Source organism: Octopus bimaculoides, chromosome 15 (genome assembly GCF_046866305.1).
Source record: "Octopus bimaculoides isolate indiv1 chromosome 15, ASM4686630v1, whole genome shotgun sequence".
Classification (NCBI taxonomy): domain Eukaryota; kingdom Metazoa; phylum Mollusca; class Cephalopoda; order Octopoda; family Octopodidae; genus Octopus; species Octopus bimaculoides.
This window is the reverse complement of record NC_142942.1, coordinates 14,657,564-14,671,453: the sequence shown is the minus strand read 5'-3', so window position 1 is coordinate 14,671,453 and position 13,890 is coordinate 14,657,564. Positions and strand designations below refer to the sequence as shown.

At 33.6% G+C, this 13,890-nt stretch overlaps 1 protein-coding gene and 1 long non-coding RNA gene across 2 annotated transcripts in view; one reads left to right on the top strand and one right to left on the bottom strand.

Annotated features, from left to right (window-relative positions):
• The window catches only part of LOC149132420 (uncharacterized), a 74,280-nt gene extending 68,382 nt beyond the window's left edge, over positions 1-5,898 (bottom strand). The window contains exon 1 of the long non-coding RNA XR_016244423.1: positions 5,520-5,898. This is a non-coding gene — a long non-coding RNA (uncharacterized LOC149132420). The remainder of the gene's footprint in view (positions 1-5,519) is intronic.
• Positions 1-13,890, top strand: part of LOC106883454 (QRFP-like peptide receptor) — a 307,955-nt gene that overhangs the window by 59,909 nt on the left and 234,156 nt on the right. The gene's annotated exons all lie outside the window — the stretch shown is intronic.

Here is a 13,890-nt window from a genome sequence, read left to right as displayed (position 1 = left end):
GTGTGTGTGTGTGTGTGTGTGTGTGTGTGTGTGCATACATGTGTGTATATACATATATACATATGTGTATATATATATATATATATATATATATATATATATATATATATATATACATGCCTATACGTGTGTGTGTGTGTGTGTATAAAATTACGTATTTATTTGTTACATTCTCATTTATTCGTACTACGCATTTTTTCTTCGGATTATGTCAATTATTTCACATTTCTTCCGGCATTCGCCACCCAGTTCGTTGGTAATTTGTTACATCTCATAATTAATATTATGATATCATGCATATTTATTTCGATCTCTATTCTTTATTTACTCTTTCTTACAAGTTCTTTAACTAAACTTCTCTTAATATTCAATTATTATCTATCATATTTATCTCACATATTTCTTAAATTTTTCATCCTTCAGTCACTGTAGGCTTTCGTTTTGGTTATTGAATTCTACAATTGTTCACAAATTATTTTAAATTTGTGTTGTTTTTACCATTCGTAATACTTTTCAATCATAATTTTCTATTATAAGTTTGTTTTCCTTCTCGAACATTTATGATAATCATCTCTTCAAACGCTTTTGGTTTATGCTTTTATTATTTCAATTTTTAAAATAAGGCGGCGAGATAGTAGAATGGTTACTGCGCCGGTCGGAAATGATTAGCGATACTTTGAGCTGGAGTGGTTAGAACCCTTTAGCCAAATTATCTTTCCTTAGATGTTCCGGCTTTTAATGTTCTTGATCCAAATCCCACTAAAGTCAACCTCCACTTTCAGCCTCCACCCCGGGTACATAAAATAAAGTCCTTGTCAAGTCCCAGGATCAATATAATCAACAAACGCCGTCTCCTCAAAACTACTGCGTCATACCTAAATTAGAAACAATTAGCTAATATTTTAATGATTATCTTAAAACAGTCTTCTTTGTATCCTATTTAATATATATGCACCATTGACAGACAAGATACTACGGTTGTTGTCCGAGATGATATCTATTATTGATATGTTGTGTTAGAAAACACCATATATAGTCCCAATTGCTGCTAGTGAGGAAACCAGAACTTGTCTGTCAATGATTTATATAGGTATGGTACTTAGATGGTTGTTTTAATATAATCCTTTCTCTACTATAGCCGCAAGCCCTGACATTTGAGGAGAGGGGGCAGTGAATTAGATCTATCCCAGTACGCAACTAGTACTTATTTTATCGACTCCGAAAGGATGAAACGCAAGTCGACCTCGGCGGAATTTGAACTAAGAACATAGAGACAAACGAAATACCGCTAAGCACTTTGTCCGACGTGCTAACAATTCTGCCAGCTCGCGGCCTGATGTTTTAATATAATTAGGCTTCAGATGCGGCGAACTGGCTGAAACGTTAGCGGCAGACTGGAGTTGATGTAATCGAATTGATCCCTTTGTGTGTCCTTGCTTGTTCCCTTTATGTTTAGTCCCCTGTGGGCAATAAAGAAATAAATGTGTGTGTGTGTGTGTGTGTGTGTGTGTGTGTGTGTGTGTGTGTGTGTGTGTGTGTGTGCGCGCGCGCGCGTTGGCCTTGTGCCAAAATTTGAAATCAATAATATATCTTTAATCTTATTGTTCTTTATAGATAAAATTTAGTTCCACTCATTCTATAGTGCTTCACGATAACCTGTCACTGATCCGTTTGTTCTAAAATTCACTGCTTTCTCAATACATTATTTCCACACTCGCCATCCCTCCTTTATATAGTCTCTTAACACTATTTCTTTGTTTTATATTATAGATACGTACGTCTAAATTCCAAATCACATTCTTCACCTTTTAACTACTCTTTGATAAATTTTATTGATTCAATTGATTTTGTGTGGGTTTATCATGCATTACTCGCTATGCGCTTTGTCTCCGTTATCTATTTTGTATGCTAAATCTTACATATATACATATATATGTGTGTGTGTGTGTGTGTGTGTGTGTGTGTGTGTGTGTGTGTGTGTGTGTGTGTGCGCGCGCTTGTGTATAAATGTATATGTAGATAGATAGATACATATATATATATATATATATATATATATATATATATATATATATATATATATATATATACATACACACACACACTATAAATTTGGCACTTATACCTTTTTAGATAATTCATTCATCTATTTTCAGTTCTTCAGTTATATTTTAGACAGTGCAATCAATTCCTTTGCATCATTTATTTCGGCTTCTTACGATTTGAGTTCAAATCCCAGAAGGGTTGGCTTTGCATTTCATTCCTTTGCGGAGCCGTAAAATAGTGTACAAGTCGATGTAATTTGTGTAATTTATTTAAACGTATAAACCAATGTAATTTATCAGGGTGCGTAGCCTATCTCTACCTTGGTTACCTAAGAACAGAATAGCCGAAACAAGAAATCGAACGACCGATATTCTTTTCTACTCTAGGCACATGGCCCCAAATTTTTGGGGAGGGAGCCGGTAGATTGGATTGACCCCAGTACGCAACTGGTACTTAATTTATCGACCCCGAAAGGATGAAAGGCAAAGTCGACCTCGGCGAAATCTGATTTCAGAACGTAAAAACAGACGAAATACCGATTTCTTTATTACCCATAAAGGGCTACACAAAGAATTTTTTTAAGACACCACAAAACAAAGACAGTACAAAACGCAAACATAAAATCGGGGTAATTAAAATAAAGTGATAATAAGCAAGAATGAAAAAAATGAGGCGCAATGTCCACTAGATCCCCGAAGTCGTGTGGTTACATTTATCCATTTTTTCACTTTTACGTTCAACGCCATGTAAACATTTTAACGGTTTTGTAACTAAAAAAAATCCAAACACTCACGTTACCTTTCTTCCATTAATCATTGTTACGTCCGTCCTTAACAACTGCAAATAATCAGTTCTAGGGGGTGGTGTCTCCACCAACCATACCCGTTTCGTTATTATATTTTCACCAAGTTCTTTAATGCACTCGAAGCATCTTTCCTCACGTATCAAAATGCATTTTTCAGTACATTTCTCTGGCATTTTCACTCTTATTATTTCTTTTAACCTCTCGACTTTTCTCTCCATCTGCTCGTAATTCTTGCACTTTATCAAAAGCCCCTTGTATTTGACATCTTTCTCCGTTCTCTCCTCCTCTTCTTGTACGTTATTAGTTTCTGGCTTTTCTATCTATTTTATGTTTTCTGTTGACCGTTCCTTCGACTTACTTTTCTTTGGTTTTTTTAGGGTTAGTAGCTCCATTTTCGTTCTTCTTTGTTTTCTCTGTTTCACACTTCTGTCTCTCTTCTATTTCCTCCGTGTGGCCTACAATGTTTTCCTCCTCTGCTTGTGCTTCATATGACCTCTTTCCCCGCATATGTAGCAATTTGGTTTCTTTCCCTCGACTATGACATTTAACGTTTTCTCGTCCTCCACTTCTATCTGATAGGGAATTCTTTCTATGTCCTCGAATGTGGCAAAAAGCCACATTTCGAGTCCAAATCCCCACCATTTGCACACTTTTGATTACGCCACTGGTCCCAATTCCGGCTCCTCCTTGGTTGCAGCCAGCACTGTTGCAACCAACCACTCTGGTTTAATATCTGGTGTAACTCTGGGAATGTGTATTTTCACACTTCTTCCTCTATAGCTTGGTACCAATGCTATTTTCTCACTTCTTAATATGTTGGTTGCATGCTTGGTTGCCTCTTCTATAGTGGCAAACCTCACCTCAACCGTACCGAACTTTCTTCCTCTGTTGATGTACGTGACTTCATTGACAATTTCACCCAGGCACTCCTCGATTTCTTCTTCCGTCACCATTTCAATTTTACCGGTTTCGACAGCCTGTGTACGATACACTACTCTGTTCAGAATATTATTTTCTTTAGTCTCTTTTGGGGGGACACAATTTGTACGAGTCTCCCTCAACTTCTATCAAATTCCTGCTTCTGGTCACCTCCTCCATATCCAACTTGATTAACTTGGTTTCCAGCGGCACTGGCTTCCTCACCGCAGTGGCCTTGACGTAGCTCTCCATACTGGAAACACTACCACTTGCCATAGCTGGGAAAAATGCAGCAGCTCACGTGAAATACAACCGTAATAATTCCACATAAATCACAATTATTCACCGAGACAGTTTTCACAAAGCAACACAACAGTATTCACAATAATTCACAGAGCCGTTATACCGCGAAGCAATTCGACCGGCGTGCTAACATTTATCTCTTTATGGCCCTCAAGGGGCTACAAACAAGGACAGACAAACGGATTAAGTCGATTAAGTCACTACGCAACTTCGCCTGCGTCGACAATTTTTCATATATTTATCTTTGCAAAGGACAACGACAATAAGCCATTTCTTAGGAACATAATATATTTCATTGTTCAAGGCAGTGAGCTGGCAGATTCGTTAGCAGGCCGGACAAAGTGCTTAGCGTCACTTAGTTCGTCTTTGTGTTCTGAGTTCAGATTCCGCAGAGGTCCACTTTGCCCCTCAGGCTTTCGGAGTCGCTAAAATAAGCACTAGTTGCGTACTGGGGTCGATCTAATCGACTTAACTACTCCGTTGTAATTGCAGACCTTGTGCCAGAATCTGAAATCACTATATTTTATTACACTGTTTTAATACATTCCCATACAAAGATTCACAAGAATGCATTCATAGTTACGTATGTACATTCATAAGTTGCAGGTGTATATATATATACATAAGCTATAATGACCATAGAGAAGAAAAATAAGATGATTAAACGGTAATGGGAATAAACCAAGGTAATTCAATTCTTTCTATCTTTACATAACTGTCAGTAATAGCATGGTGACGTCTATTACGTATTTATGGACAAGGAATTTTAAGTATCACATCTGCTTAGGACAGATAATTAATCTAATTAAACTGATCAAAGGGTTACTGTAATTAATTACTGTCTTCTGGGGATGTGACACTTACAATACGAAAACGTATAATAAGCATCAATAAGTTATTTGTGAATCACAAGACAAGAATGGCCAGCTTGGGCCAAAATTTGAAATCAAGAAATGCAGCGCGCTGGCGGAATTGGTAGCGCTCCGGCCAAAATGCTAAGCGGCATTTCATTCGTTTTCCCATTGAGTTCAAATTTCACCAGAGCCCACTTTAAGTTTCATACATTCGGGGTCAATATAATCGAAAATTGGATCCAATATTGTCGACTTGACTACATAAACTCTCAATTCGTTGTTCAACCTTCGGTTTCGAACCTTGGAATGTCGAAAGTTGGATTTCGATGGGACACAGAAACCATTTTAACTGACAAGCAAAAAACTCTGGCGAATACCTGGAGCATAGAATAATTTCACAAATGCCTAACACAAACCACGAAGTGAATAAATTAAATAGGCAATCACAGATTCCAGAATACAATTGAACATTATCTCAAAAAAAAACTGTAACCAAAACTGGGTGTACAATTATCTCACACAACCTGCCACAAATGTAGGATTCAAACTTCACATGAATATTACAACATAACTTACGAAATTTTTGTACTCACCCAGATGTGACACAAATTATTTTAGAACTGACAGGCAAAAAGTTCTGGCGAATTCTTGGAGCATAAAATAATCCACAAATGCCTAACACAAAGCACAAAGTGCTTACACTAGAACAGGCAATCACCGCTTCTAGTATCCAATAGAACAAAACTCTCCTGCGCGGAAGGAGGGGTGGGGGGGGGGCAAAATTATGTCTATTTATAAAGTTTCTCCAGAGGGTAGCCAATTCGTCATAGTTTCTGCCGCTCCATTCAACAATGGACTCCACCCTTACAGTGCAGCATGAAAACGTTTTTTTATTTATTTTCCCCCTTTTGCTTTATTGTAAAACATCATTATAGGACCCGGGTTCGATACCCGGCATCTCCATCATTTATAATTTCGTAATATATATATATATATATATATATATATATATATATACATACATACATACACATGCATATATAATAGATACAATAGAAAGATTCAAATCAGGCAGACTACGATTAACACATACATATAGGGTTTAGTTAGGATAAAATAAGAATTGTCCAATCTGAAACATACATTGATATATTAGAAATATAAAAATATAGAAAGATAAAAACAGAATACACTATTCTTATTATATTTACATATCTATATATCTATGTATATTTTTAGTATTCATATATTTTTATATTTCTATATTTTTATATTTTTCAGTTTGGACACTTCTCATTTTATCCTAATTAAACCCGTAGATGTATGTATTAATCGTAGTCTGCCTGATTTGAACCTTTTCTATTGTATCTATTATACTTGTCTAGCGCCTCAGGTTCGACTTGAGCACTTCTATGCTATATTTTTCGAAAGAAAATTATAATTATATACGTATATATATATATGTATGTATGTATATATATACGTATAAATACATACATACATATATGATATAAATAATATATAAATATATGCATATATCCATACATATATATATACATACATACACATATATGTATATATGCATGCATATATGGGTACAGGACATTAAAAAAAAACGTTGAACACAATGGAAACCGAAAACATAAAAACAAAAACATAGAAAACGAACTTTTTTTCGAACAACGAAAAAAACAGAGAAACGAAACATGCAACATAAAGAGTATACTCCTGTATATATCTACGTATGTGTGTATGTATGTATAAATTACCTTTACAATTTGGAGAGTTCAGAAAATAACTTAAATATAAGCGTAAGTCAGTAAAGTTAGTTGGCGAACAATTAAAGTTTAATTGGAAACATCCGAACACTTCCAGTTGTGTTGCATTGGTTGCAGGCAACATATCGAGACGATACAATGTAATGGTATATTGACAGGTAGTTGTAAAGATAATTTATGAACAAACTGTATGTACGACGGGATTCTTTCAGTTCTCTATTTCTTTATTTCTTTATTGCCCACAAGGGGCTAAACATAGAGGGGACAAACAAGGACAGACAAAGGGATTTATATTGATTTGAATATCGTTGAATAAACTGATGTCTATATGTCAATATAGTGCGTAACTGGTACTTAATTTATCGACCCCGAAATGATGAAAGGCAAAGTCGATTTCGGCGGAATTTGAACTCAGAACGTAACGGCAGACGAAATCCCGCTAAGTATTTCGCCCGGCGTGCTAACGTTTCTGCCAGCTCGCTGCCTTTCATTTCCCGTCAACCAAATCCCCTCACAAGGGCTTTTTGGTCGGCCCGGTGTCAGTAGAAAACACTTGTCTAAGATACAACAATGTGAAACCGAATACTCTGAACGATGTAGTTTTGGAAACGAACTTCTTACCACACAGTCACGCCAGCATAAAATCATGCATTAATACTTCCATGCAGTTTCAACTCGATCAACTCACACATACATATGCACTCACTAAATGTGCATCTGGTACAAAAAAAAAGAATCAATATTTTTAATTAAAAAGTGTTGAATGTTTCTAGTAAATTGCTTTTCATGCATGTAATAAAGTAGATCTAACATACTGGCTTCATCTTAGATACGTAAAATTACTTGACAACTGACAGATTTAAGTTAATTTCTTCATTGAAATTTCATTATTTTTGTAGATTTAAATATGCAATTTTATATACAACTATGGCAGATTTCAAATAAAATATAAAGAAAATCTGGGATTATGGATGTTATTAATTTGTGCGTTCTTGTCTTCAAAGTTCAAAATCTCACACAATGCCAAAATCGAAATTCTATAAGACTTCTAATATGAAACTATAAAAATTTATTTAAAAATCCGCTTTCTTTTTATTGTAAATACCTGCAATATTGAAAGCAATTTTACATACACACACATACACACAAACACATACACACAAACACACACACACATATGCATGCATGTGTGCGTGTATGTATGTATGTATGTAGATTTGCATGTATGTGTGCGTATATAAGTGTGTGTGTGTTTGTGTGTAAATATAAACGTCATACACACATTCACACACATATACATAACTGCTTTCAACACACGTCATATATATGTAGATATATACACATGTGTGTGTGTATGAATGCGTTTGTGTGTGTATGTGTGTGGGCACACATATAGACATATACCTATCTAAATATACATGCACAGAGAAACATATTTACAGATACATGTATAGGCGTACAGACGTTTCACTTTCTCATAGCATATGATCAACAGCTGCACAAAACTGTTATTAATATACTTCAATAACACCAGAATGGCTTTTTATTAAAACAATGTACTATTGTTCGTAATAAGTATTACCCAGGTATAGAAAAAAAGTCTGTTATTACTTGCATCCATCCATCCATACATACATACATACATACATACATACATACATACATTTCGCACAGGCAATAAAAGTATGTACTGCCATAGAGGTCAGCTGTCCTGCTGATGTGAACAGCACTTTGAAAATCAAAAATATAATAACTACAGACAATTGCTTCGAAAACTATAGCGTCTATATTCAGATCAGAAATTTACTTTTGTACCAATAATAATTTGTGCACTTAGCTTTGTGAGGGAATGCCTAAGTGACAGTCTGGATAAGTTAAGACTTTCTGATAAAGAAATCAATCTTCTTTGAGTAAATGCAAAGAAACGACCTTTTCTGAATACATCGTAGCAGTAATCAAACAGTTTAAAATAAAATCCACGTAGAAAAATTACTATACATACATCATGAGGACGACAGAATACGCAGTCAGCTATCGCAGATCGTGGGGCAATCGAGTAAAATTCCAGTGGATTGCTGAACTAAACAAAGACCAATATCGGTTCCACAGGAAGGCCTAGGAAGATCCCTCGACAGCTTTCTATTAAAACCATAGGGGGAACAACTTCACCACGACGATTCCTACTACTACTACTACTATTGTTATTATCATTACTGCTGCTGGTTATTCGACGGCTACAAACACTCCTAGAAATCTTGACCACTGTTTAATTCACAAAAACAGATAGTAGTAATTTACTATCACAGCGAGTTGGAATTACTATGGCTTCAGATCGTAACGAAAGGACCACGTGCGCATGCAAGAAATAACAGTAAACTATGAATGTCATTCTTAATTTTAATTTCAATTTTATTCTATTAATAGCCTTCTTCTCTTCTCACATATTTTATACTCATTGTTGATAAGGTTTTTTAAAAAAACTGAAACATTGTAAATTAATTAAAACACCCAAAAAATGATTTAAAATAGTAGCATTTTCATTTTTATTTATCTTTAATATCTACTTACTCGTGTGGTACTTTTACAAATCTTTTCAAATATATGTATGCCCTATTTATAATCATATTTATAATCGTTTGTTCAGTCTGCGGTGAAACGGTTAAAATTTGCCCGTTTTTATTCTTCTACTCATTTATTTGTTTCAGTTATTTGACTGCGGCCGTACTGGAGCACATCCTTTAGTCGAACAAATGGACTCCAGCACTTATTCTTTGTATGCCTAGTACTTATTCTATCGTTCTCCTTTGCAGAACCATTAAGTTACGGGGACGTAAAACAACAACGTCGGTTGTCAAGCGATGATGGGGAGACCAACGCAGACACACCGACATATACATACATACATATATATATATATATATATATATATATATATATATATATATATATATATATATAGGACAGGCTTGTTTCAGTTTCTGTCTCACCACTCAAAAGGCTGTGGTCTGCTCGAGGCTATAGTAGAAGACACTTGCCCAAGATGCAACGCAGTGGTACTGAACCCGGAACCATGTGGTTGGTAGGCAGGCTACTTACCACACAGCCACTCCTGCGCCTACCATATGTTACACTTACACAATATATCTATGGACAGACAGACAGACAGACAGACAGACAGATAGATAGATAGATAGATAGATAGATAGATAGATAGATAGATAGATAGATAGATAGATAGATAGATAGATAGATAGATGAAAATGTGCAAAAACATTACGAGAATGATTGTAGTCTTTTAAGAAAAATTATATATTTATTTAGCTCTTTCATAGTTTTAAGGATTCATCATGTACAAGTTGTTTTATAGAAAATTTATGCCTTTTATGTGAGCTATTTGAAAAATATGGAGTTGAATTTGTTTTCTAGGGTTTTAGAAAAAGGATGATTTGGGAGTGAAATCTTGTGATGTTCTTTGTTATTTTGAATCTATACGAACGGGTATGTTTGTGTATATATGTGTACGTACGTATATGTGTGTAATTATGTGTGTGAGGTGAGGTTTTAAACAAAGCATATATGAAAGGTTTTTGGAGGTTTGGTTAAAGAAAGAAAGAAAGAAAGAAAGAAGGAAAGAAAGAAAGAAGGAAGGAAAGAAAGAAAGAGTGTTTTTTCTGGAATCATTCAGATCGATGACAAATCAATGAATAATGTCAATCTTTTTAATCAATTGCGATAAGTTTCTTTTATTCAGTGAATGACTGACTGGATTTTGTTGTCCAGCTGTAGAAAAAAGAATCTATGAAACTGTTTTAGAGAGCTTTTAAATGTGTGCGTGTGCGTGTGTATGTGTGTGTGTGTGTGTGTGTGTGTGTGTTGATTGTTTAAATTTTTCTAGTTATTTTAGTAACATTAATGACAAAATTAATAATGATATCTAGAGAGAATCTGGGTTGGCTCATCTGAGAAAGTAACTTTGTGTGACGTAACTCTAATTTTTTTTATATTTTCTTTCCCGGGTTCTTTTTCACCTTTCCACTTTTTGCATCAATGTTCTTCTCGTTTTTTTTTTTTTTCTCGTGGTTTCTCATGTACCAGCGTCTTGATACTCAAATAAAACAGACCATCAATTCAGAGCCCGGAGAAAGTTTGGAGTCACAAGGCATGTTGTAAAGACCTGCCTAGACACGTGTCTTCACATGAAGACACTGTTTAGTAGCTCGTATCTTTATATTGTGTACAAGAAATGATATTTATCTCTGACTGGAATGAGTACTCTTTCGTTGCTGGAACATTAAACTATACATATGTATATGTATATGCATATCTATATAGAGAGAGATATGTATATATGTGTGCGTGTCTGTATGGCTCTGTGTATGTATGTGTGTGCGTGTATATGTATGTGCATATATGTATGTGTGTATATATGTATATATCTATATACGCATATACATACACACACACGTACACACCCATACACATACATATATATGTAATATGCTTGTGTGTGTCTGTGTGTATGTTTATGTGTATTGAAACATTTATGCATGTGTATCTATATATTTAAATATATATATATATACATATAAATATGCATATACACGCACACACACAGATATATATATATATATATATATATATATATATATATATACATATATATACATATATATATGTATATAGTATGCGTATGTGTGTACATATATATATATGCATATACATGCACACACACACACACATATATATATATATATATATATATATATATATATATATATATATATATATATATATATATATATATATATGTAATATGTTTTAATATAATAATATAATGTAATATGATATAATATACACACATACACCTGCATATACGATAAAAGTGATTGTATGCCTGCGGTAACTAAGATTCGTAACTGATATATTCCCGTCTGAATTTGAATAGCTGTCGTCTGCATTTGATTAATGATTTTAGTCTTATATCTCTTGATGAATACCACAAAATTTTCTTAACTCTTTTTATTCAATATCAAAAGGTCAGGTAGAAGACATGCTTTATGTGCAGAAATAATATTGAAACTAGAATAGATATTAAATATATCCACTCTTTTAAATTTAATATTAGAAAATGCTCAGAGACGCAGTGAGGAAGATGTGTTAGATAATGTGTCAGAGTGGGATGAACAGAGAGAGAGTGAGAGCAAGGAGTGATTCAGAGTGTGAGGGAGAAAGAGAGTGAGAGAGGTGTAGAGAGAATAAAGGGACATCATCAATGTGCGAACAAGTGATCCAGAAGGGTGTGTTAGTGTGAGAGCAAAAGATAGATACGTGATATTGATGAGAAAAAGAGAAACAGAGATGAAAAGGGAGATATTTACGATACGGAGGAATGACATTTGTGAGGAACAAATTCAGAGAGGTTGAAGTTATTGAAAGAGAGTCAGGCAAAAGCAGAAATTTCAAGAAAAATATATAAGTGGAATATTTACGATTAAACACGCCGGCAGAGTGTTACTTTGGAGACGAAATTACCATAGATTAGAAAATGAGAGAAGGGGAAAGCTTCCCTGGTGTTGGATGACCTGTACTTGAAAACATATATACATATATATAAATATATAGTTTTAGGGAAAAGAACCAAGGTTCATGAACTCATCGATGAAAATCCACTGTCACATATAGAAAAAATAATAATAAAAAGCACAATAAATGACTATAATATAATACAAAGTATGAATATATATATTGAGAGATATATACATATGTCTATATATATATATATATATATATATATATATATATATATATATATACATGTACATTTACACATACACACAAACACACAGACATATATGTGTGTGCATATAGAAATTTATGTATATATATATAAAGTGAAGTATATTTGCCATTTAAATGTGGCTGTTACTGTTGCTTTTAGCCCCAGGAGAACATCTCCTCCAGCTGGCTTATCGACACATATCTGTGTCCTGTCTATTTTTGTGTCGATAAGCCAGCTGGAGGAGATGTTCTCCTGGGGCTAAAAGCAACAGTAACATCCACCCTTAGGGGTCAGCCACATTTAAATGGTAAATATACTTCACTTTATCGTGCAGTTACTGTTAACACCTCGTTCAGAGATTTAACACACACATATATATATATATATATATATATATATATATATATATATATATATATATATATATATACATATATATGTATATATATATATATATATATATATATATATATACATATATATGTATATATATATATATATATATATGTATATATATATATATATATATATATATATATATACATATATATGTATATATATATATATATATATAATGAATATATATATATAACGTATATGTGTAGATCTTCGTGTGAAGGTATATTTGAGCGCGTACACATTTCTCAATATCAGTCTCTCTCGAGAGAGTAACTTTGAAAAACAGACTGAATGAAAGAAACGGCAAGCGCCAAGAAAAGGTTGTAAAGTGCGATTGAATAAAAATGTAATGAAATGAGTGAATTAATTCAGGTTTTTGGCATCTTTCCAATTTCTTACAACCCTTTTAGAAAGTAAATTACATAATTCCTTCGTACATGTATATGTGTGTGTGCGTGCGCGACTATGCGTTCATATATATATATATATATATTTCATATATATTTTTGTATTTATATATATGTGTGAGTGTGCGTGTATGTACATATTCACATATACTTTTGTGTTTATACACACACATATATATATATATATATATATATATATATATATATATATATATATATATATATATCGACGCTGTAACTGTCCAACACTGGATTGGTAATTTAATTGTCGACCTCGAAATGATGAAAATTAAACTTAATTTCTGCAAGATTTGAACTCAGATTATGCAGAATTGCAACAAAAATTCCTATTTCTATCCACTTACACATTTGTAACAAGTTATATATATATATATATATATATATATATATATATATATATATATATATATATCAAGGATCTCATTTGAGATATAATTATATAAGGTATAAATGGGGACGATTCTAAGTGAAAGAAAAAAGTGAGTGTGTGTGAGTGAGAGAGAGAGAATTAGTGTGTGAAAGAGAGAAAATTGAGCAGATGGAGAACCATTCATGTGTTGAACGTGCGGTGGGGACAGTG